This window comes from Pongo pygmaeus, chromosome 4, assembly GCF_028885625.2.
Source record: "Pongo pygmaeus isolate AG05252 chromosome 4, NHGRI_mPonPyg2-v2.0_pri, whole genome shotgun sequence".
In the NCBI taxonomy this organism is placed as follows: Eukaryota; Metazoa; Chordata; class Mammalia; order Primates; family Hominidae; genus Pongo; species Pongo pygmaeus.
The window spans coordinates 48790-71326 of record NC_072377.2 but is presented as its reverse complement, the minus strand read 5'-3'; the positions used below and the strand labels follow the sequence as shown (position 1 = coordinate 71326).

Below are 22537 nucleotides of genomic sequence, written 5' to 3'. Positions count from 1 at the left end.
TAAGGGCGGGGCACCTTTTGGGGTGAGGACACCATTTAATCTCCATCCCTTTGATGAGAATGAAAACTCTTAAAAATACTGTTGAAGGCAGCATGGCAGAGGATGAAGCCTGGAGACTGCAGATGAGCGTGAGGGAGGTGAGCGGGTGGGCTCATACCCAGACCCGCCCCTGACCTCCACCTCTCAGCAGAGTTGGCTTTTAGGCTTTATCTCCAACTTCTGTTAATACTTGAGGTCCACATGCCACAGCGTGAAACACACCTGTAATTATGGGAGGCCACCACTTACCTCAGGGTTTCTCCACTGGCTCTTGTTTGAATGAAAGCCACAAGAGCAGCAGAGAGCGTGGGTATGTTGTCAATGTTCCTGTGGGCTGAATACTCATCATACATCCCGTGGTGCAAAATGAGGCCACACTGGGCTACAAAGACAGAGGAGCAAGCAAAGGCTGGAAATGAGAAAATCAAGCTTCAATGACAGAGGAGCAAGCAAAGTCTGGAAATGAGAAAATCAAGATTTGCCTACGCTGCAGAAAGCCCTTCTATGGATAATCATGAGTTGGAAGCAGGATGTGCCAAGTGCCCTCTCTGGGCTCCTAGAGGTGCCCGCGTGCCACGTAACAGATGTTCTAACAGTGAAACTATTCCAGGCTTCAGGTTGACACCAGCTTAAATGGCCACCACGCCACTGTCCACTGGCCAGAGAACACTTTGCCATGCCAGGGTTTCAGTCGTTTGCAAGCACAAGAGTTCTCCCTTGCCCAAAATGTGCTCCTTTTCTCGGGCCCTTTATCTCCGTGTGAGGTCTGGCCACCATCCACCCATTGTTTTCACAGCAAACCCTATGAGGTTTGTCTCTCTCCCGGGAGGGCGGAATGCAGGCTAAGAAACCATAGAGAAGGCTCAGCACCAGGAAGATGCCTTCACCCTCTGCCGCCTCCCACCTCACCCTCTGCCTCCTGCCACCTTGCCCCCTGCAGCCACTCACCTCACGCTCTGCCACCTCCCGCCTCGCCCTCAGCCGCCACTCGCCCCGCCTCGCCTCGCCTCATGCTCTGCCACCACTCACCTCATCCTCTGCCGCCTCCCGCCTCGCCCTCAGCCGCCGCCTCGCCCTCTGCCGCCACTCGCCTCGCGCTCTGCCGCCACTCAGCCGCCTCTCACCTCGCCCTCTGCCGCCAGGGTTTTTCTGCAGACCCAGTGCACCCGAGGATGAGGTGGAAGAGGAGGAGGCCCTGTGCAGGTCTGAAGGAGGGGACAGATGGGCCCAGGACCCCCCAGTGCAGCAGGATGGTGTGACCACCACTGTCCACCAGTCCTGTCCCCAGATTTTGGGAAGATCAAACGAGGAAGCACTTGTGGAAGTTTTTACTGCCAATATGGTGGTGCTAGTGTTGTGATGAAGGAAGAGGGCACAGGGGCTGGGGTAGAGGAAAAAGAACTCTTGTTCTGGGAACTGGAACAACCGGGCAGGGCCATCCTTGAAAAGCCTATGTGGTATTTTACAAATAGGTGTTCTTATTATAAAAGGAGACAAATATGAGAGAGACTAAATCGTTAAAATGATGGGGAAGAAGATAAGAAAAGGAAAAAAATGGGGCCAAAGGAAAAACAAAGAAGAACGAAAACCTGCCAGGAGACTTTCTGCAGTTTGAGGGCTGAGGCTGCAGCCATGCAGCGGGACAGGTGGGATGGGAACTGGATCCGTTTCCCGAGTCCCCAGGCCTGCCCTGCCCCCACAGACAGTGTGTGCACACACCCACAAACAACACCTGTGCACACAAGCAAGACACAAACACGCGTGTACACACACACTCTGCTTTCTGCCTGGGGTGGCTTGGAACGTGGGGGGCAGACTCCACAAACCACCCTCCCGACCTCTGGATGCACATCCTGGGGCCCCTGCTTTGCATCTCTTCTCACCTTGTGTCGTGGAGGCATCTTTTCTGCTCCCCCCAGTGGAAACATGGATTTTCCCTGATGACAGCCACAACGTTATCAAGGGCTCCCCCATGGAGGTCCTATGCTGAGCTCCTCTCCCGCATCACCTCAGTTAACTCTCCCAACAGCACTCAAGAGAACTGACTCAGCACTGCACATTACACAGGTGAGGCCCAAGACGGAGCGGGTGGTGGAGCTGGGATGGGGTCAGGTCAAGCTGTTCCTGGGCCTGTGCTTAGCCTCTCCCTGCAGCAGCTCCCCCCAGCCCAGCCTCCTCTCTTCACAGCTCCTCACCTTCCGACAGCTCCCCAGTTCCCCAGCAAAGACCCTGGCCTGGGAAAGCACTGAGGGAAATTGGGGCTGGAATGACTTAGAGACTTTGTCATCAATCCCTCTTCTGAGAGATGAGGACACTGAGTCCCCACTATGAGAATGCCTCACGGTCGTCTGTCCATGTGTGGAGGGAGCCCCGGTGTCCCCCACTCCACGTCTCACACTCCTTCTGAAATGCCGAGCTGCCTCAGGTCCAACCTCAGCAGCCCTTGGCACTACCCAGAGACACTGGACCACAAACGGACAAGCCTAAAGGGCCTCTGGCCCAGGGAAGACCCGGGGAAGGTGAGGAGTCCGTGACAAGCCATTTAGGAAGGGATGGGCAGGCTGTGGCCCTGACCCTGCAGGTCTCCTGGGGCGGGGCCAAGCAGGTTGATCTGTGAGTGAGGTGAGGCCTCGCTCCGGGCTCTGGCCCTGAAAGCAGAGGATAGAGGGAGTTGAGACTCCCTCAACTTGCTGTGTTCCAGGGCCTGTGTCCACTCCGGGAGTGTACAGTGAGTGAGACACAGCCTGCTGTGTTCCAGGGCCTCCGGGGAGTGGACAGTGAGTGGGACCCGGCCTCCTGTGTTCCAGGGCCTCCAGGCAGTGGGCAGTGAGTGGGACCCGGCCGCTTGTGTTTCAGGGCCTCCTGGGGAATGGGGGTTGGGACTCAACTTGATGGAGACATGGGATTCACACCAGCCCCTCATGCTGGAGCCGCACCACCAGACAGCAGCTGTGGGATGGGACGAGACTCGAGAGCTGCATTGAGCAGCTTCATAGCCCACATCTCACCACCTTTCCTCTCTGCTGCACACGGCACTGAAGGAATCTGCTCAGTGGCGGGGAGAACTAGGTCCCGCAGGCAGCCAGCGCAGCAGCCTCACGGCGGGTTTTCTGCAATGCCTGGTGGAGAGGCAAAGGTGGACTCCACTTGGACTTGCTGGGTGCACTCTATTTTCCCCAGCCTCGGAGCACACAGACACTGGGTGTCCGGACACGGTCGGCTGCTGTAAAGACGGCTGCACTGCAATTAAAGGGGTGATTCGCCTCAGCAGCACATCACTGTCGCTCCCAGTTATAGCTTAAGTAGATGTGAAAATGTTTCTATTCGTTTTTTTCATGGTGCTTCATATTTACCAATTCAGAAAGTCCCTTGAAGGTGGGAACTTAATATTCTGGACAAGGAGTGGCTCCTATGTCCCAGGCCCATCTCTGTTCCCAAGTATCAGAGCCCCCTAAGTCAGTCTGACATAAGTCAGAAGCCGGGTGCATCTGGCCATCCCCACCCACTGCGGAAAAGATTAAGGCAAATACAGTTTGCTAATGGCACCTGGTGTTCTCTAAAAATAATGCTGTGTCCTTCACCACGTTGAAATAGCCGGATGAAATTACCTGCCTCCAGCGAGTGTTTCTGTAAACCATCCTAAGAACAACATTCCCAGAGAATCAGGAGCTCTGCCTCTTGCTTTACGACGTTCAGACCCTGGTGGTTCTTTATGGCACAAATTACACAAAAAATAGAAAACATTTCGCCTCTGCAGTCTTGAGGCTCCTCCGGGCCCGAATACATAGGTGATGTTACCAGGACAGAGTGGGTTTTAAAAGCCTGTGCTGAGTATCTCAAAGCTGAGCCTGAATCCATCCCTGAGCTCACAACACTTGCTCCAAAAGGGACACGGTCATCACTGTCACACCACAGGGCAGAGAGCAGGAGAAGGGCCTGGAAAGGCCAATGTGACCAGGGGGAAGGGCCTCCTGCCCTTGACTCAGAGGGGTCCAAAACAGCCACTAAAATCCACACAGGACCAGTCCTGTCTGGATAGAGAAGGACCAGTTAGCTGTGGTTCCCCTGGCTGTGGGAAAAAATACTGACTTTCTGAGCAATCCTTATTTCAGAGGCCCAGAGTTTCCAACATTTCCACTTCCCAGGCATATATGCCAAGCTCACTTTTGCATCTGAAATAAACCAAACACAAGTAAAACCCTGTTTGGTCGCAGAATATACAGGCAGAGGCATGTGTCAAATAAGAGGTGTCACTGAGTGGGCTCTGGAGAAATCACTCGAGAGGCTGGAACTCTGAAAGGAGCCAGGCCCCGGGAAGGAAAGAAAAAGCCGCCTATCTGATGTCCTTGGAACACTCAATTCCTATAATTGCTGGATGTTTCTACTACTTTTGTGACTTGGTTTTATGCCTTTTTACCTCTTTGCAACTGTGATCTTTGTCCTTTTGTTATTTTTTTATTTAAAAAACTGTGTAAATGTATGAGGTGTAAAGTGATGTTGTAATTTATGAATACAATGTGACATAATTAAATCAAGCTGATTAACGTATCCAGCACCTCAAATACTTAACATTTTTTGTGTTAAGCACGCTTGAAATTTACTTTCTTAGCAATTTTTAAACGTGTAATACTCTATTAACTAGATTCACCACACTATGCAATATAAATCAAAAAAGAAACATATATGTATTCTTTCTGAGATTTTGTACTTTGACAATCATCTTCCCATCCCCCCAACCGTTGTAACCATCAGTCTGCTCTTTGCCTCTATAAGTCCAATTGTTTCAGATTCCACATGTAAGTGAGAACATGTGGTATTTCTCTTTCCGTTCCTGGCTTATTTCATTTGGCATAATGTTCTGTAGTGACATCCGTGTCATCATAAATGTTAAGAATTTTCTTCTTTTTTAAGGGAGAAAAGTCTTCAATGATGTATATGCACATTTTCATTATCCATTTCATCTGCTGCTATTTTTGATTCTATGACTTGGCTATTTTGAATAGTGCTTCAATAAACACTGGAGTGCAGACATCTGTTTCACAAACTGATTTCACATCTTTTGGGTAAATAACCAGAAGCGGGATTGCTGGATCATAGGGTAATTCTGTTTTTAGGTTTTGTTGTTGTTGAGACAAGGTCTCTCTCTGTTGCCCAGGCTGGAGTGCAATGGCTTATTTTTAGTTTTTTGAGGAACCTCCATACTATTTTCCATAATGGCTGTACTAAGTTATATTTCCACCAAATGTGTAAGAGTTCCCTTTTCTCCACATCCTTGCCAACACTTGTCTTTCATCTTCTTGATAAAAGGCATTCTGACAGGTGAGATATGATATCTCATTGTAGTTTGAATTTGCATTTTCTAATGACAGTCATGTCAAGCATTTTCTTCTTTTATCTGTTGGCCATTTTTATGTCTTCTTTTGAGAAACATCTTCATCCTTGGGATGCAAGGATGGTTCAACATATGCAAATCAGCAAATATGATATATTACACCAATAGAATGAAAAACAAAAATCATATGATTACCCCATCAGACACAGAAAAGGCATTTGATAAAGCTGAACATCCTCTCCTGTTAAAAACTCACCAAATTAAAAATAGAAAGAATGTACCTCAACACAATAAAGACCATTTATGAGAAGTCAACAGTCAACATTATATTCAGTGTTGAAAAACTGAAAGCCTTTCCTCAAAGATCTGAAACAAGACAAGGATGCCCACTCTTCCTACATCCATGCAATATATTAATATAAATGGAAGTCCTTGCTGGGGTAATCAGGCATGGAAAAAAACAAAAGGCATCCACATAAGAAAAGAGTGAGTGAAACTGCCACTGTTTACTGACAAAGTGATCCTATATGTGGAAAACTCAGACTCCACCTGTATTAGTCTGTTTTCATACTGCTAATAAAGACATATCCAAGACTGGGTAATTTGTAAAAGACAGTGGTTCAACTGACTTACAGTTCAGCATGGCTGGGGAGGCCTCAGGAAGCTTATAATCATGGTGGAAGGGGAAGGAAATGCGTCTTTCTTCACTTGGTGGCAGCAAGGAGAAGTGCAGAGCAAAAGGGGGAAAGCCCCTTATAAAACCATCAGATCTCATGAGAACTGACTCACTATCATGAGAACAGCATAAGGGTAACCGCCCCCACAATTAAATTACCTCCCACTGGGTCCCTCCCAAGACACGTGGGGATTATGGGAACTACAATTCCAGATGAGATTTGGGTGGGGACACATTCCACTCCGGCCCCTCTCAAATCTCATGTCCTCACATTTCAAAACACAATCATGCCCTTCCAACAGTCCTCCAAAGTCTTAGCTCATTCCAGCATTAACTCAAAAGTCCAAGTCCAAAGTCTCATCTGAGACAAGGCAAGTCCCTTCTGCCTGTGAGCCTGTAAAATCAAAAGCAAGTTAGTTAGTTCCTAAATACAATGGGGGTACAGGCATTGGCTAAATACACCCATTCCAAATGGTAGAAACTGGCCAAAACCAAGGGGCTACAGGCCCCATGCAAGTCCAAAATCCAATAGGGCAGTCATTAAACCTTAAAGTTCCAAAATGATCTCCTTTGACTCCATTTCTCACATCCAGGGCATGCTGATGCAAGAGGTGGGCTCCCATGGCCTTGGGCAGCTCCACCCCTGTGTCTTTGCAGGGTACAGCCCCCCTCCTGGCTGTTTTCATGGGCTGGCATTGAATGTCTGCAGCTTTTCCAGGTGCATGGTGCAAGCTGTCAGGGATCTACCATTCTGGGGTCCGGAGGATGGTGACTCTCTTCTCAGTTCCACCAAGCAGTGCCCCAGTGGGGACTCTGTATGGGGCTTCCAACCCCACATTTCTCTTCCACGTGGCCCTAGCAAAGGTTCTCCATGAGAGCTCTGCCCCTACAGCAAGCTTCTGCTTGGACACCCAGGTGTTTCCATACATCCTCTGAAATCTAGGCAGAAGTTCCCAAACTTCAATTCTTGGCTTGGGTCTTGCACCCTCTGAAGCTGTACCTTGGTCTCTTTTAGCCACAGCTGGAGTGACTGGGACACAAAGCACCAAGTCCCTAGGCTGCACATAACAGGGGGGCCTTGGGCCCAGCCAGTGAAATCATTTTTCCTTCCTAGGCCTCCAGGACTGTGATGGGAGGAGCTGCTGTGAAAGTCTCTGACATGCCTTGGAGACATTTTCTCCATTATTTTGGTGATTAACATTTGACTCCTTGTTACTTGTGCAAATGTCCGGAGCTGGCTTGAACTTCTCCTCAGAAAATGGGGTTTTCTTTTCTATCACATCTTCCGGCTGCAAATTTTCCAAACTTTTATGTTCTGCTTCCTTTTGAATGCTTTGCCATTTATAAATTTCTTCTGCCAGATACCCTAAATCATCTCTCTCAAGTTCAAAGTTTCACAGATCTCTAGGGCAGGGGAAAAATGCCACCAGCCTCTTTGCATAGCAAGAGTGACCTTTACTGCAGTTCCCAAAAAGCTCACCTCTATCTAAGACCACCTCAGCCTGGACTTCATTGTCCATATCGCTATCAGCATTTTGGCCAAAGCCATTCAACAAGTCTCTAGGAAGTTCCTAACTTGCCCACACTTTCCTGTCCTCTTCTGAGTTCTCCAAACAGTTCCAATCTCTGTCTGTTACCCAGTTCCAAAGTTGCTTCCACATTTTTGGGTATCTTTACAGCAGTGCCCCACTCTCTGTGGTACCAACTTACTGTATTAGTCCATTCTCACCCTGCTAATAAAGATAGACCTGAGACTGGGTAATTTATAAAGGAAAGAGATTTAACTGACTCACAGTTCAGCATGGCTGGGGAGGTCTCAGGAAGCTTACAATCAGTTGGAAGGGGAAGTAAACACATCCTTCTTGACATGGCAGCAGCAAGGAGAAGTGCAGAGCAAAAGGGGGAAAAGCTCCTTATAAAACCATCAGATCTCAGGGCCGAGCGTGCTGGCTCATGCCTGTAACATAGCATTTTGGGAGGCCAAGGCAATATAATCCCAGCTACTGGGGAGGCTGAGGCAGGAGAAGCGCTTGAACCCATGAGGCGGAGGTTGCAGTGAGCCGAGACTGCACCACTGCACTCCAGCCTGGGTGACAGAGCAAGACTCTGTCTCAAAAACAAACAAACAAACATCAGATCTCATGAGAACTTACTATCTCGAGAATAGCATGAGGGTAATCACCCCCATGATTAAATTACCTCCCAGCAGGTCCCTCCCAAGACACATGAGGATTATGGGAACTATAATTCAAGATGAGATTTGGGTGGGGACATAGCCACACTATACCATCACAAAAACAGTCTCAGAACTTATAAACAAGTACAGTAAAGCTGAAGGACTCAAAATCAACACACAAAAATCAGTAGTCTATATATTGACAATGAACTATCTGAAAAAGAAATCAAGAGAACAATCCCACTCATAATAGCTTTAAAAAATTACCTAGGAATAAATTTAACCGAGGAGGTGAAAGACCTGCCAATGAAAACTATAAAACATTGGGGAAATAAACTGAAGATGACACAAATAAATAGAAAGATTTCCCATATTCATGGACTGGATAATTAATATGGTTAAGAAGTCCATAGTACCCAAAGCAACCTACAGTTTCAATGTAATCCTTAACAGGATCCCAATGTCTGTTTCATAGAAATAAAAAATAGTAATCAAAATATTCATATAGAACCTCATAAAATCATGAATAGCCAGGACAACCATGAGCAATAAGAACAAAGCTGTTAAGTATCACACCACCTGACCTCAAAGTACACTCCAAAGCCATAGTAATTAAAATAGCATAAAATTGACCAAAAGAAAAAGAAGAAAAAACAGACATGGTAACCAATGCAACTGAACAGAGAGCCTAGAAATGAACCCATGCGTGTACAGTTAACTGATTTCAACAACGGTGCCAAGAAGACAAGGACAGTTTCTTCAATAAATGATGTCGGGAAAACATGCAGAAGAATGAAACTGGACCCCTATCTCCCACTGTATTCAAAAATCCACTGAAAATGGACCAAAGACTTTAGCGTAACACTAGGAGCTCTAAGACGGGCGTCCACTTGTGTGGCTTCTCTGAGCCACATTGGAAGAATTATTATCTTGGGCCACACATAAAATATACTAACAGGCTGGGCACGGTGGCTCATGCCCGTAATCCCAGCATTTTGGGAGGCCAAGGCAGGCGGATCATGAGGTCAGGAGTTCAAGACCAGTCTGGCCAACATAATGAAACCCCTTCTCGAGGCAGAGATCCAAGATGACCGAATAGGAACAGCTCCAGTCTATGGCTCCCAGCGTGAGCGACACAGAAGACGGGTGATTTCTGCATTTCCAACTGAGGTACTGGGTTCATCTCACTGGGACTTGTTGGACAGTGGGTGCAGACACGGAGTGTGAGCCGAAGCAGGGTGGGGCATCATCTCACCCGGGAAGTGCAAGGGGTCGCGGAATTCCCTTTCCTAGCCAAGGGAAGTCGTGACAGACGGTACCTGGAAAATCGGGACACTCCCACACTAATACTGTGCTTTTCCAACGGTCTTAGCAAACGGCACACCAGGAGATTATATCCCGCCCCTGGCTGGGAGGGTCCCACGCCCACGGAGCCTTGCTCACTGCTAGCACAGCAGTCCGAGATCGAACTGCAAGGCGGCAGCGAGGCTGGGGGAGGGGCACCTGCCATTGCTGAGGCTTGAGTAGGTAAACAAAGTGGCTGGGAAGCTCAAACTGGGTGGAGCCCACCACAGCTCTGCAAGGCCTGCCTGCCTCTGTAGACTCCACCTCTGGTGGGCAGGGCATAGCCAAACAAAAGGCAGCAGAAACTTCTGCAGACTTAAATGTCCCTGTCTGACAGCTCTGAAGAGAGGAGTGGTTCTCCCAGCATGGAGTTTGAGATCTGAGAATGGACAGACTGCCTCCTCAAGTGGGTCCCTCACCCCTGAGTAGCCTAACTGGGAGACACCTCCCAGTAGGGGCCAACTGACACCTCATACAGCCAGGTGCCCCTCTGAGACGAAGCTTCCAGAGGAAGGATCAGGCAGCAACATTTTCTGTTCTGCAATATTTGCTCTTCTGCAGCCTCCGCTGGTGACACAAACAGGGTCTGCAGTGGACCTCCAGCAAACTCCAACAGACCTGCAGCTGAGGGTTCTGACTGTTAGGAGGAAAACTAACAATCAGAAAGGAATAGTATCAACATTAACAAAAAGGAAATCCACACCAAAGCCTCATCTGTAGGTCACCATCATCAAAGACCAAAGGCAGATAAAACCACAAAGATGGGGAGAAACCAGAGCAGAAAAGCTGAAAATTCTAAAATCAGAGCACCTCTTCTCCTCCAAAGGAACGCAGCTCCTCACCAGCAATGGAACAAAGCTGGACAGAGAATGACTTTGACGAGTTGACAGAAGTAGGCTTCAGAAGATCGGTAATAACAAACTTCTCCAAGCTAAAGGAGGATGTTCGAACCTATCACAAGGAAGCTAAAAACCTTGAAAAAAGATTAGACGAATGGCTAATTAGAATAAACAGTGAAGAGAAAACCTTAAATGACCTGACAGAGCTGAAAACCATGGCAGGAGAACTACGTGATGCATGCCCAAGCTTCAGTAGCCAATTCGATCAAGTGGAAGAAAGGGTATCAATGATTGAAGATCAAATGAATGAAATGAAGCAAGAAGAGAAGTTTAGAGAAAAAAGAGTAAAAAGAAACGAACAAAGTCTCCAAGAAATATGGGACTTTGTGAAAAGACCAAATTTACGTCTGATTGGTGTACCTGAAAGTGACAGGGAGAATGGAACCAAGATGGAAAATACTCTTCAGGATATTATCCAGGAGAACTTCCCCAACCTGGCAAGGCAGGCCAACATTCAAATTCAGGAAATACAGAGAACGCCACAAAGATACTCCTCAAGAAGAGCAACCCCAAGACACATAATTATCAGACTTACCAAGGTTGAAATGAAGGAAAAAATGTTAAGGGCAGCCAGAGAGAAAGGTCGGGTTACCCACAAAGGGAAGCCCATCAGACTAACAGCTGATCTTTCAGCAGAAACTGTACAAGCCAGAAGAGAGTGGGGGCCAATATTCAACATTCTTAAAGGAAAGAATTTTCAACCCAGAATTTCATATCCAGCCAAACTAAGCTTCATAAGTGAAGAAGAAATACAATCCTTTACAGACAAGCAAATGCTGAGAGATTTTGTCACCATCAGGCCTGCCTTACAAGAGCTCCTGAAGGAAGCACTAAACATGGAAAAGAACAACCAGTACCAGCCACTGCAAAAACATGCCAAATTGTAAAGACCATCGATGCTAGGAAGAAACCACATCAAGGAACTGCTTCAACTAATGAGCAAAATAACCAGCTAACATCATAATGACAGGATCAAATTCGCACATAATATTAACCTTACATGTAAATGGGCTAAATGCCCCAATTAAAAGACACAGACTGGCAAATTGGATAAAGAGTCAAAACCCATCAAGTGTGTTGTATTCAGGAGACCCATTTCACGTGCAGAGGCACACATAGGCTCAAAATAAAGGGATGGAGAAAGATCTACCAAGCAAATGGAAAACAAAAACAAGCAGGGGTTGCAATCCTAATCTCTGATAAAATGGACTTTAAACCAACAAAGATCAAAAGAGACAAAGAAGGCCATTACATAATGGTAAAGGGATCAATTCAACAAGAAGAGCTAACTATCCTAAATATATATGCACCCAATATAGGAGCACCCAGATTCATAAAGCAAGTCCTGAGTGACCTACAAGGAGACATAGACTCCCACACATTAATAATGGGAGACTTTAACACCCCACTATCAACATTGGACAGATCAACGAGACAGAAAGTTAACAAGGATATACAGGACTTGAACTCAGCTCTGCACCAAGTGGACCTAACAGACATCTACAGAACTCTCCATCCCAAATAAACAGAATATACATTCTCCTCAGCACCACATCGCACTTATTCCAAAATTGACCACATACTTGCAAGTAAAGCACTCCTTAGCAATGTAAAAGAAAAGAAATTATAACAAACTGTCTCTCAGACGACAGTGCAATCAAATTAGAACTCAGGATTAAGAAACTCACTCAAAACCGCACAACTACATGCAAACTGAACAACCTGCTCCTGAATGACTACTGGGTAAGTAACGAAATAAAGGCAGAAATAAAGATGTTTTTTGAGACCAATGAGAACAAAGACACAACATACCAGAATCTCTAGGACACATTTAAAGCAGTGTGTAGAGGGAAATTTATAGCACTAAATGCCCACAAGAGAAACCAGGAAAGATCTAAAATCGACACCCTAACATCACAATTAAAAGAACTAGAGAAACAAGAGCAAACACAGTCAAAAGCTAGCAGGAGGCAAGAAATAACTAAGATCAGAGCAGAACTGAAGGAGATAGAGACACAAAAAACCCTTCAAAAAATAAATGAATCCAGGAGCTGGTTTTTTGAAAACATTAACAAACTTGGTAGACTGCTAGCAAGACTAATAAAGAAAAGAGAGAAGAATCAAATAGAAGCAATAAAAAATGATAAAGGGGATATCATCACCAATCCCACAATAATATAAACTACCATCAGAGAATACTATAAACACCTCTATGCAAATAAACTAGAAAATCTAGAAGAAATGGATAAATTCCTGGACACATACACCCTCATAAGACTAAACCAGGAAGAAGTTGAATCCCTGAATAGACCAATAACAGGCTCTGAAATTGAGGCAATAATTAATAGCCTACCAACAAAAAAAAGTCCAGGACCAGACGGATTCACAGCTGAATTCTACCAGAGGTATAGAGAAGAGCTAGTACCATTCCTTCTGAAACTATTCCAATCAAGAGAAAAAGAGGGAATCCTCCATAACTCATTTTATGAGGCCAGCATCATCCTGATACCAAAGCCAGGCAGAGACACAACAAAAGAAGAGAATTTTAGACCAATATCCCTGATGAACATCGAAGTAAAAATCCTCAATAAAATACTGGCAAACCGAATCCAGCAGCATATCAAAAAGCTTATCCACCACGATCAAGTTGGCTTCATCCCTGGGATGCAAGGCTGATTCAACATACACAAATCAATAAATGTAATCCATCATATACACAGAACCAAAGACAAAAACCACATGATTATCTCAATAGATGCAGAAAAGGTCTTAGACAAAATTCAACAGCTCTTCGTGCTAAAAACTCTCAATAAACTAGGTATTGATGGGATGTATCTCAAAATAATAAGAGTAATTCATGACAAACCCACAGCTAATATCATAATGAATGGGCAAAAACTGGAAGCATTCCCTTTGAAAACTGGCACAAGACAGGGATGCCCTCTCTCACCATTCCTATTCAACATAGTATTGGAAGTTCTGGCCAGGGCAATCAGGCAGGAAAAAGAAATAAAGGGTATTCAATTAGGAAAAGAGGAAGTCAAACTGTCCCTGTTTGCAGATGACATGACTGTATATTTAGAAAACCCCATCATCTCAGCCCAAAATCTCCTTAAGCTGATAAGCAACTTCAGCAAAGTCTCAGGATACAAAATCAATGTACAAAAATCACAAGCATTCTTATACACCAATAACAGACAAACAGAGAGCCAAATCATGAGTGAACTCCCATTCACAGTTGCTTCAAAGAGAATAAAATACCTAGGAATCCAACTTACAAGGGACGTGAAGGACCTCTTCAAGGAGAATTACAAACCACTGCTCAATGAAATAAAAGAGGAGGAGGAGAGGATACAAACAAATGGAAGAACATTCCATGCTCATGGATAGGAAGAATCAATATCGTGAAAATAGCCATACTGCCGAAGGTAATTTATAGATTCAATGCCATCCCCATCAAGCTACCAATGACTTTCTTCACAGAATTGGAAAAAACTACTTTAAAGTTCATATGGAACCAAAGAAGAGCCCACATTGCCAAGACAATCCTAAGCAAAAAGAACAAAGCTTGAGGCATCACGCTACCTGACTTCAAACTATACTACAAGGCTACAGTAACCAAAACAGCATGGTACTGGTACCAACACAGAGATATAGACCAATGGAACAGATCAGAGCCCTCAGAAATAATACCACACATCTACAACCATCTGATCTTTGACAAACCTGACAACAACAAATAACGGTGCTGGGAAAACTGGCTAGCCATATGTAGGAAGCTGAAACTGGATCCCTTCCTTACACCTTATACAAAAATTAACTCAAGATGGATTAAAGACTTAAATGTTAGATCTAAAACCATAAAAACCCTAGAAGAAAACCTGGGCATTACCATTCAGGACATAGGCATGGGCAAGGACTTCATAACTAAAACACCAAAAGCAATGGTAACAAAAGCCAAAATTGACAAATGGGATTTAATTAAACTAAAGAGCTTCTACCCAGCAAAAGAAACTATCATCAGAGTGAACAGGCAACCTACAGGATGGGAGAAAATTTTTGCAATCTACTCATCTGACAAAGGGCTAACACCCAGAATCTACAAAGAACTTAAACAAATTTATAAGAAAAAGTCAAACCACCCCATCAAAGAGTGGGCAAAGGATATGAACAGACACTTCTCAAAAGAAGACATTTATGCAGCCAACAGACACATGAAAAAATGTTCATCATCACTGGTCATCAGAGAAATGCAAATCAAAACCACAATGAGATACCATCTCACACCAGTTAGAATGGCGATCATTAAAAAGTCAGGAAACAACAGGTGCTGGAGAGGATGTGGAGAAATAGGAACGCTTTTACACTGTTGGTGTGAGTGTAATCTAGTTTAACCATTGTGGAAGACAGTGTGGTGATTCCTCAAGGATTTGGAACTAGAAATACCATTTGACCCAGCCATCCCATTACTGGGTATATACCCAAAGGATTATAAATCATGCTACTATAAAGACACATGCACATGTATGTTTACTGTGGCACTATTCACAATAGCAAAGACTTGGAATCAACCCAAATGTCCATCAATGATAGACTGGATTAAGAAAATGTGGCACATACACACCATGGAATACTATGCAGCCATAAAAAAGGATGAGTTCATGTCCTTTGCAGGGATACGGATGAAGCTGGAAACCATCATTCTCAGCAAACTATCAGAAGGACACAAAACCAACCACATGTTTGCACTCATAGGTGGGAGTTGAACAATGAGAACACTTGGGCACACGGCGGGGAACATCACACACTGGGGCCTGTAGTTGGGGGAAGGATGGTATTAAGAGCAATACCTAATGTAAATGACGAGTTAATGGGTGCAGCAAACCAACATGGCACATGCATACATATGTAACAAACCTGCACATTGTGCAGATGTACCCTAGAATTTAAAGTATATTAAAAAAAAGCCCCTTCTCTACTAAAAATACAAAAATTAGCCATGTGTGGTGGCACGGGCCTGCAATCCCAGCTACTTGGGAGGCTGAGACAGGAGAATCGCTGGAACCCAGAGGCAGAGGTTGCAGTGAGCTGAGATCACACCACTGCACTCCAGCCTGGGCAACAGACCAAGGCTCTGTCTCAAAAAAAAAATATATATATATATATATGTGTGTGTATATATATATGTGTGTATATATATGTGTGTATATATATATGTGTGTATATATATGTGTATATATGTGTGTATATACGTGTATATACGTGTATATATGTGTATATATATGTGTGTATATATGTGTGTATATATGTGTGTATATATGTGTGTATATGTGTATATATGTGTATATATATGTGTGTATATATGTGTGTATATATGTGTATATGTGTGTATATATGTGTATATATGTGTGTATATATGTGTATATATGTGTATATATGTGTGTATATATGTGTATATATATGTGTATATATATATACCCACACACACATACACACACACCCACACAGACACACACACTAACAATAGCTGATAAACTAAAAAAAAAATCACCAAAAAAAAATCTCATAATGTTTAAGAAAGTTTACATATTTGTGTTGAGCCACATTCAAAGCTGTCCTGGGCTGCATGCAGCCCACAGACCACAGGTTGGATAAACTTGCTCTAAAACTACCAGAAGAAAACAGAGAGTAAAAATTACATGACATTGGTGTTGGCAATTTTCTTTTGGACTTAACACCAAAAGTGCAAGCAACAAAAGTAAAACTAAACAAATAGGATTACATCAAACCAAAAAACTTCTACCCAGCAAAGGAAACAATCAACAGTGTGTAGAGATGACCTAAATACTGGGAGAAGCACCAGCCATACATCCACAAGGGGTCAATATCCAACATCTATAAGGGGTCAATATCCATCATCTATAAGCAGCTCAAACTTAGCAAGAAAACAGAAACCAATTTAACAATGGGCTAGGGACCTGAATAGACATTTCCACTGAAGTTTTTAAAGTCATGAATACATTTTGGCACAAACACTGTATCATATGCAATTATTTTCTGTAAATGATTTCTTGTGACGCCATCAATATATGTTAGAGTGATTTTTCATGTATGAGAGGAAAATGTTTAAATCAATATATAAAGTATCCATATATATTGCATATTTAAATATGTTTATATATCTATATATTTAAATCAATGTATTCAGCATCTGTATTGGCACTTTAGTGCAGAAGAAAGTGGCTGCATAGAGAACAGTTAAGAGCAAGGCCATTGTGCCTATATTCTCAAATGGGGCTTCATCACTCAAAACAATAAAGTTGTTCACACTGGCAGAATTTCTAATCAAGTTAGTATAGATTTTATGCCATTGGATACAAGATAGCAACAATGAAATTAACTGGTTTCTTATCTTCAGTATTTGCTTTAAGTGAAAAAATCTCAGGCTCGCAGGGATTTCTGATACCAGGAAACCACGAAATGTTGAGACTATATTTTGGAATCAGGGTGGCTTAGCTTCTGGTAATCGGCGTTTGTATAGTTATAATCTGCATCACAGTTATAGAAACCAATATGTTCTTGATCAGGTTGATCATATTGTAAGTAGAAGAACTCTTTCCCCAAGAAATAAGATGGAGAGAGTTTTTGGAGAATGGCCTCACTGAAATGGTACTGGGTTTCGGTGATTTCCCCAGTTCTTCCACAGCTCCTCAGTGCCCTGGCCATTTCTGGAAAGTCATGGTATTCTGGTTGCTTTTTCTCTTCCCCCAAAGTTCAGAAGTTTCCTGGTTTTTTGTTACAAACTGAAAGGTGTCTTTGGTTTTATCTTCCCAGTGAATACAAGATGCCATCTCAGAATTACACAGGGATTTGTGAAGGTATTCAATAGCCAGAGCTTCTTCCTGCCTTTTCGTCCTCTTGCTGGAGAAGAGCAGGTTGTACCAGCTGGTTTTCAGTTATGCTCTGCAGAGGTTGATGAATATTTCCTTCAAAATTGAAGTCCATAGCCCTGCTATTACAATTCTCCAATTGTAGACAGGTTCCTCTGTAGGCAACACTCATAGCAGATGGAATTTCCTCTGATATGAAGACAACAGTTAATGAAAGACAGGTAATTTTTGTAATAGGGGAGTTCTGAGGATCTAAAGTTGGATGTTGCCTCAGTACCTCAAAAGCATCTTCAAATGCTTGACCCAGCTTACCTTGTTCAATCCAAGTCATGCTTCGTGAATAAATTGATGATTAGTTCAATTAGTTGTGGAGGCTGAGAAGTCCAACGTTGAGGGACCAAATCTGGTGAGGGCCGCCTTCTTAGTGGAGACTCCTTGCAGAGTCCTGAGGCTGTGCAGGACATCAAACAACAAGGGGGCTGAGTGTGCTCTGTTCTTTACTGTAAAGATATTTTTATATACCGACAAGGGAACTGGGGCAGGTAGCGATGAGCGTATTTCAGGGACCACTTGTAGAAGGTGGAGTTGCCTTCTCTCCAAGGGACTCTCAGACACGGACAGGAAAGAGTTACTAGGGAGACAGAGAGCAAGTCCAGAGAGAGATGGACCAAGCTGAACAAGAAGAGATATGGAGAGGGCAACAGGTAAGAACAGCAGGACTGTTGTTGTTGAAGTGGGATGAAGGCTGTGGGGGTTTCTGGGAGGAGGCAGGGCTCTGCTACCTGGCAGGCACCACCTTCCTTGTTCAAAAGACATGAAGGTGCCGGCGCTTGCCCCTCCTGGCTCCACCATCTGGCTAGCAGTTTATATAACTTAGTTATGTTTTAGAGATTCTTATCCAATGGTATTGGAATCATCATTTTGCTTTTAATGTAATTCACAAAATTGTCCATTTCCTACCTATTTCAAACCATGTCATAATTTAGTTTTTCATGATGCCCTTACATGCACAAGGGTTGCATCTATCCATCTGTTTTGAAACAGCTTCAGGGCTCCTACATGGGAGAAATATCAACATGGATGCCATAAATATCAAACCCTATTGGAGTCTGAGGCACTGAGATTATCCGTGGGGATCCCAAAGTCCTGCCATATACTTACACGTTCTGGGCCTACCATCTTTTCACGACTCCTGAAACTAAGCTCCTTGTGACCTCTACCTTAGGTAAAAGTATCGAATTTCAGGCTCAATCAAAAAAGAGGGCAAAGCTGATCTGAGAAAGACCTTTAAGCCACTAGAGTCCTGAGCAGAGAGAGTTCCTATCTTGAGGTCTGGAGCTCTCCAAGGTCCTGATGTGGGCAGAGCCTCCAGCTAGTCCTTGCCTCACCTGTTTATCTGTCCATCTGATATTTACAAGACAGCTTGTGTGTGCTGGATTCTGTGAGGGTGTTGCATATACAGAGAGAAACAGCTCAGACCCAGCCCCCACCTCTGTTCTGCTTACAGTCTAGGGGAAGTCCTGTTCAGTCTGGGTCTTCTTCTGAATCTGCCCATGCCAGTGGTGAGTCAGAGATTGTGCTGAAACATGATGTTAGTTATCTAGGGCCACCATAACAAAATATCGCTTTCCCTTGAGGCTGCATGAAGCCTTGTGCTTTTTCCCACCTTCCCAGAACCACTGGAGAACAGGGTTGCTGCTTCTTTGAATTTCTATCTGATCTACTGGTCTCTTGCTTGCCCGAAAGAGCAGCATGACCTCAAGCAGCCTTGACGCTGGCCTTCCTTGGCGGTCTGCCATCGATACTCTCCTGTTTCTGACAACAGCTAGCCATGGACTTTTCCACACTCTCCCCCAAATCAAGTCAGCTCTCCTGGTGGCTTGCTCTCCCCTCTAGTGCTACCATGCCATGGACCTGGGGAGACAGGAGCAGTCCCCGCTGAAATGCCACAGGCTCCCACTGTTCTTGCCAAGGGTTTCAATGCTTCTCAGTTTCTTGCAAGCCTTTAGTCCATTTCCAGAATTCTGAAATGACTGTTTTTGAAAATTCTGTTCAGCTTTGTGGTTGCTTTTGGGGAAGAGAATTTGCCAAGTTCCTTACTCAGTCATCCTGGAAGTCCCAGACCCTCTTGTAGTTTATTGTTTCTAAGGGGACCTGTTTCCCATGGGGAAGTGTGTGTGTCTCTGTGTACGTGTGTCTAGTCTAACTGGGATTTGTCTGGGCAATACAGAGTGGTTAGTCCCCTTTTGCTTGTCAACTGTTGCTTCAGTACATTTTATTGTAATAATTAAATCACTGCAAATTCTCTCCTTTTATCACATTTAGAATTAAGGATGAAATGCAGTCTTTGCTTCTAACACTTACGTAGAGGAACTGAACCAGAGACAATCTGTCATCCTGTTGGCTTTTGGACTGCCTGTTTGGCATCAGGAATCTCCAAAATGGGGTCAAGGAACCAAAACTGAATGTTAGGCAACCATGGACACATCCAAAGTGAGTTATTCCATTACCTTTTCTTGTGAACCTCTAGGAAATAAAATAGTAAGCCTCTTAAAGGTATATTTTATCACTTGTCCTAAAATTATCTATATCTTTTCTTTATAAGATATACTAATATTCCTTAGAAATTCCATTGAATGTAAAATAAAACACCCTAAAATTCCACCAACAGAGGGAAGTAGGTGTTAATCATTTTTAGTAAATACCCAAATTCGTCTATGTAAACATGAAAACAACGCATATCTACATTTACTGTCATGGAAATGACGCCCCTGACGCGCCGTTTCCGGAGAGAGGCAGGGCACAGAGCGGCAGGCGCCATTTCCCCCATGTGACATCACGCACAAATACAGTGTCATCAGGAGATTATCTTTCGGTGATAAAATTGTTAGCTCTGGGTTGAGAGAAGGTCTCAAGATTCAAAAGCGTCACCCCCAACCCCCCTCTGACCTCACTCACCTCACACTGCAACACACCCCATAAGATACACTGCCCCACAAGCACACTCTCACACAACCCACACAAATACTGGCAGTCTCCAGGGTCCAGAGCTCCACACCCCACGCTCTGACCGTGGCCCTCCTCACAGATCTCTCCTGATCTGCATGCTCTGTGGGCGCCTTGCCTCGGACGCAATCCACACAAAACCTCTCACCCCCATCCCCTTCTGCAAAAAGCATGCAGAATTAGAAAGAACAGAAAACGAATGCAGGTAAAGCAAAAACAAACAACAAAAACTCAGGATACACAGCTCAGAAGAAAGCAAATACAAGGAGAAAGATTCAGTCCACCTGGGCGGGCTGGGAGTGCGCAACTGTGCCTGGCAGAAGACCAGGCCGCTTGCTGCTCCGGAGCCACAGGGAGGTCCTGGAGAGCCTCTGCCCCGACTCCAGGCCCCCAGTGTGCCAAGCCTCCAAAACGCGCTTGCGTTTCCAATCCCCAGGCAACCTTACGCCCCTCACAGCCCCAACCAACAGCCAGTGCGGACGCGGGTCCTCGGGCTGACGTGGCCGTCCTGGGAACAGCGGGCACAATGCCGGGGTTGCCGTGACTGACCCTTCCCCAGTAACACCGGCGTGGACGCCCAGCTTTTCGCGCATCACATGCTGGAAACTGTTCACGGTACTTACATTTCCTTACACGGCACTGCAAGATGCCTACGTTTTGCAATTCAATCACATCAAGCCATAGAAAGGCGGGGGAGGCCAGGCAAGCCGCAGTCCAGCCTTCCCTGGGGCCCCTGGCAACTGAAACTCGCCCCAAATGCTCAAACATGTCTGACTTTGTTCAAAGTGTTAATTTTCCAGGCCTTTGCACCGAAGTTCATGTGGCCCAGGAGCCTCATTTCCACAGATGCATGGCTTCGGGTTTGAAGCACAGACCTAGGGCCGGTCATCTGTCCACTCCCACCCCAGTTGCAAGAAAAACGAAATCTCCCAGAAGCCGGAAGTGGCCGGGAGGCGACCCTGGTCCTGGCCAGAGCTGTGGTCTCTTCCAGAGTTGACGCCCCCCACCCCCCAGCGACCCCCGCACAAGTTGCCCCTCCTACCTGAGAGGCTAAGGTGTTAGGTGTGGACAGAGACTTCCCCACAAATGTCAGGCTATGAAGGACTGCATATGAGGGGCGTGCCTGTGAACACGAGGGGCTGCCTATGAATATGAGGGGTTGCATATGAGGGGCTGCCCGTGGGCCCGGCGGCGGGGAGCGCTGCCTGGCCCTTCACATTCTGCAATATTCATATGGACCTGACTTCCATTCCCCTGAGGGTGCCCGAGCCACGGCAGCCCCTTCCTCTTCCTCCTCCTGGGTGGGGTCTGCAGTCTGACCAGGCCCCTCTCGCACACAGGAGCGTGGGGGCTGAAGCAAGTGGAAACAGAATAAGGCAATTGGGGTTTAGGGGGCTGGGGCGGTTTCTGGTTGTTCGTCCTGGACGCAGCCACAGAGGAATTGCTTTCTAGGGGGCTCACCAACTTTAGGGGCTTCCCTAGAAGGCGCAGGAGCGTAGGACCCACGGGGCGTTCAGCAGTCGGGCCAGGGTTCCAGGGCTCCCGGTTCCGCGCTCTCCTCCCGCAGCGCGGGGCAGCAGGTGAGCGTCGGGGGAAGCAGCGGACCTCCGGCGTCCCCAGGCGCCGGCCCCTGTCTCAGCCGCTCAAATCCTCCCTCTGGAAACTTCGCGCTCCGCCCCCTCGGCCCCGGCCCCCGGCCCCCGCCCCTCTGCCCCTTTCTCTTCCCCAGCCCCCTCCCCGGTTCCGGCGCTCGCAGGAACGAACCGCCCCACCCGTCTGCGCGGCCGCAGCGTGGACTCCCCGCACCCCCTCGCGGAGTCCAGGACTGGGGCGACCACCCCCCATCTGCTCGCCGGGCGCAGCGCGGTTACCTGGGCGGCAGCTCCGGGCACCGAGGTCCCCTTCACGTTTCAGTTCCTGGAGCTGCTCGGGAACCGCGCGGGGCCACACAGCCGGGAATGAAAGCGGGGGCGGAGACTCGGAAACCTGCGGGGCCTCCCCGCCCCGTCTCCTCCTCACCCTCCGCCCCCCGCCCTTCTCCTCTTTAACACCCGCCTCCTCCGAATTCCCCGCCCCCGCCCCCGCCCCCTCCTCCCGCCGCCGTGGCCCTCGGACCCCCGCAGGGGCGGGAAGACTCTGGGCTGGGCCCGCCCGCCCCGAGCGCTCCGAGGTTCT

General features: G+C 46.1%; 1 pseudogene; it reads right to left on the bottom strand.

Moving 5' to 3' along the window:
* Positions 1 to 16875: 16875 nt before the first annotated feature.
* LOC129037111 (transcription factor Spi-C-like) lies at positions 16876 to 22306 on the bottom strand (annotated as a pseudogene).
* Positions 22307 to 22537: the final 231 nt, after the last annotated feature.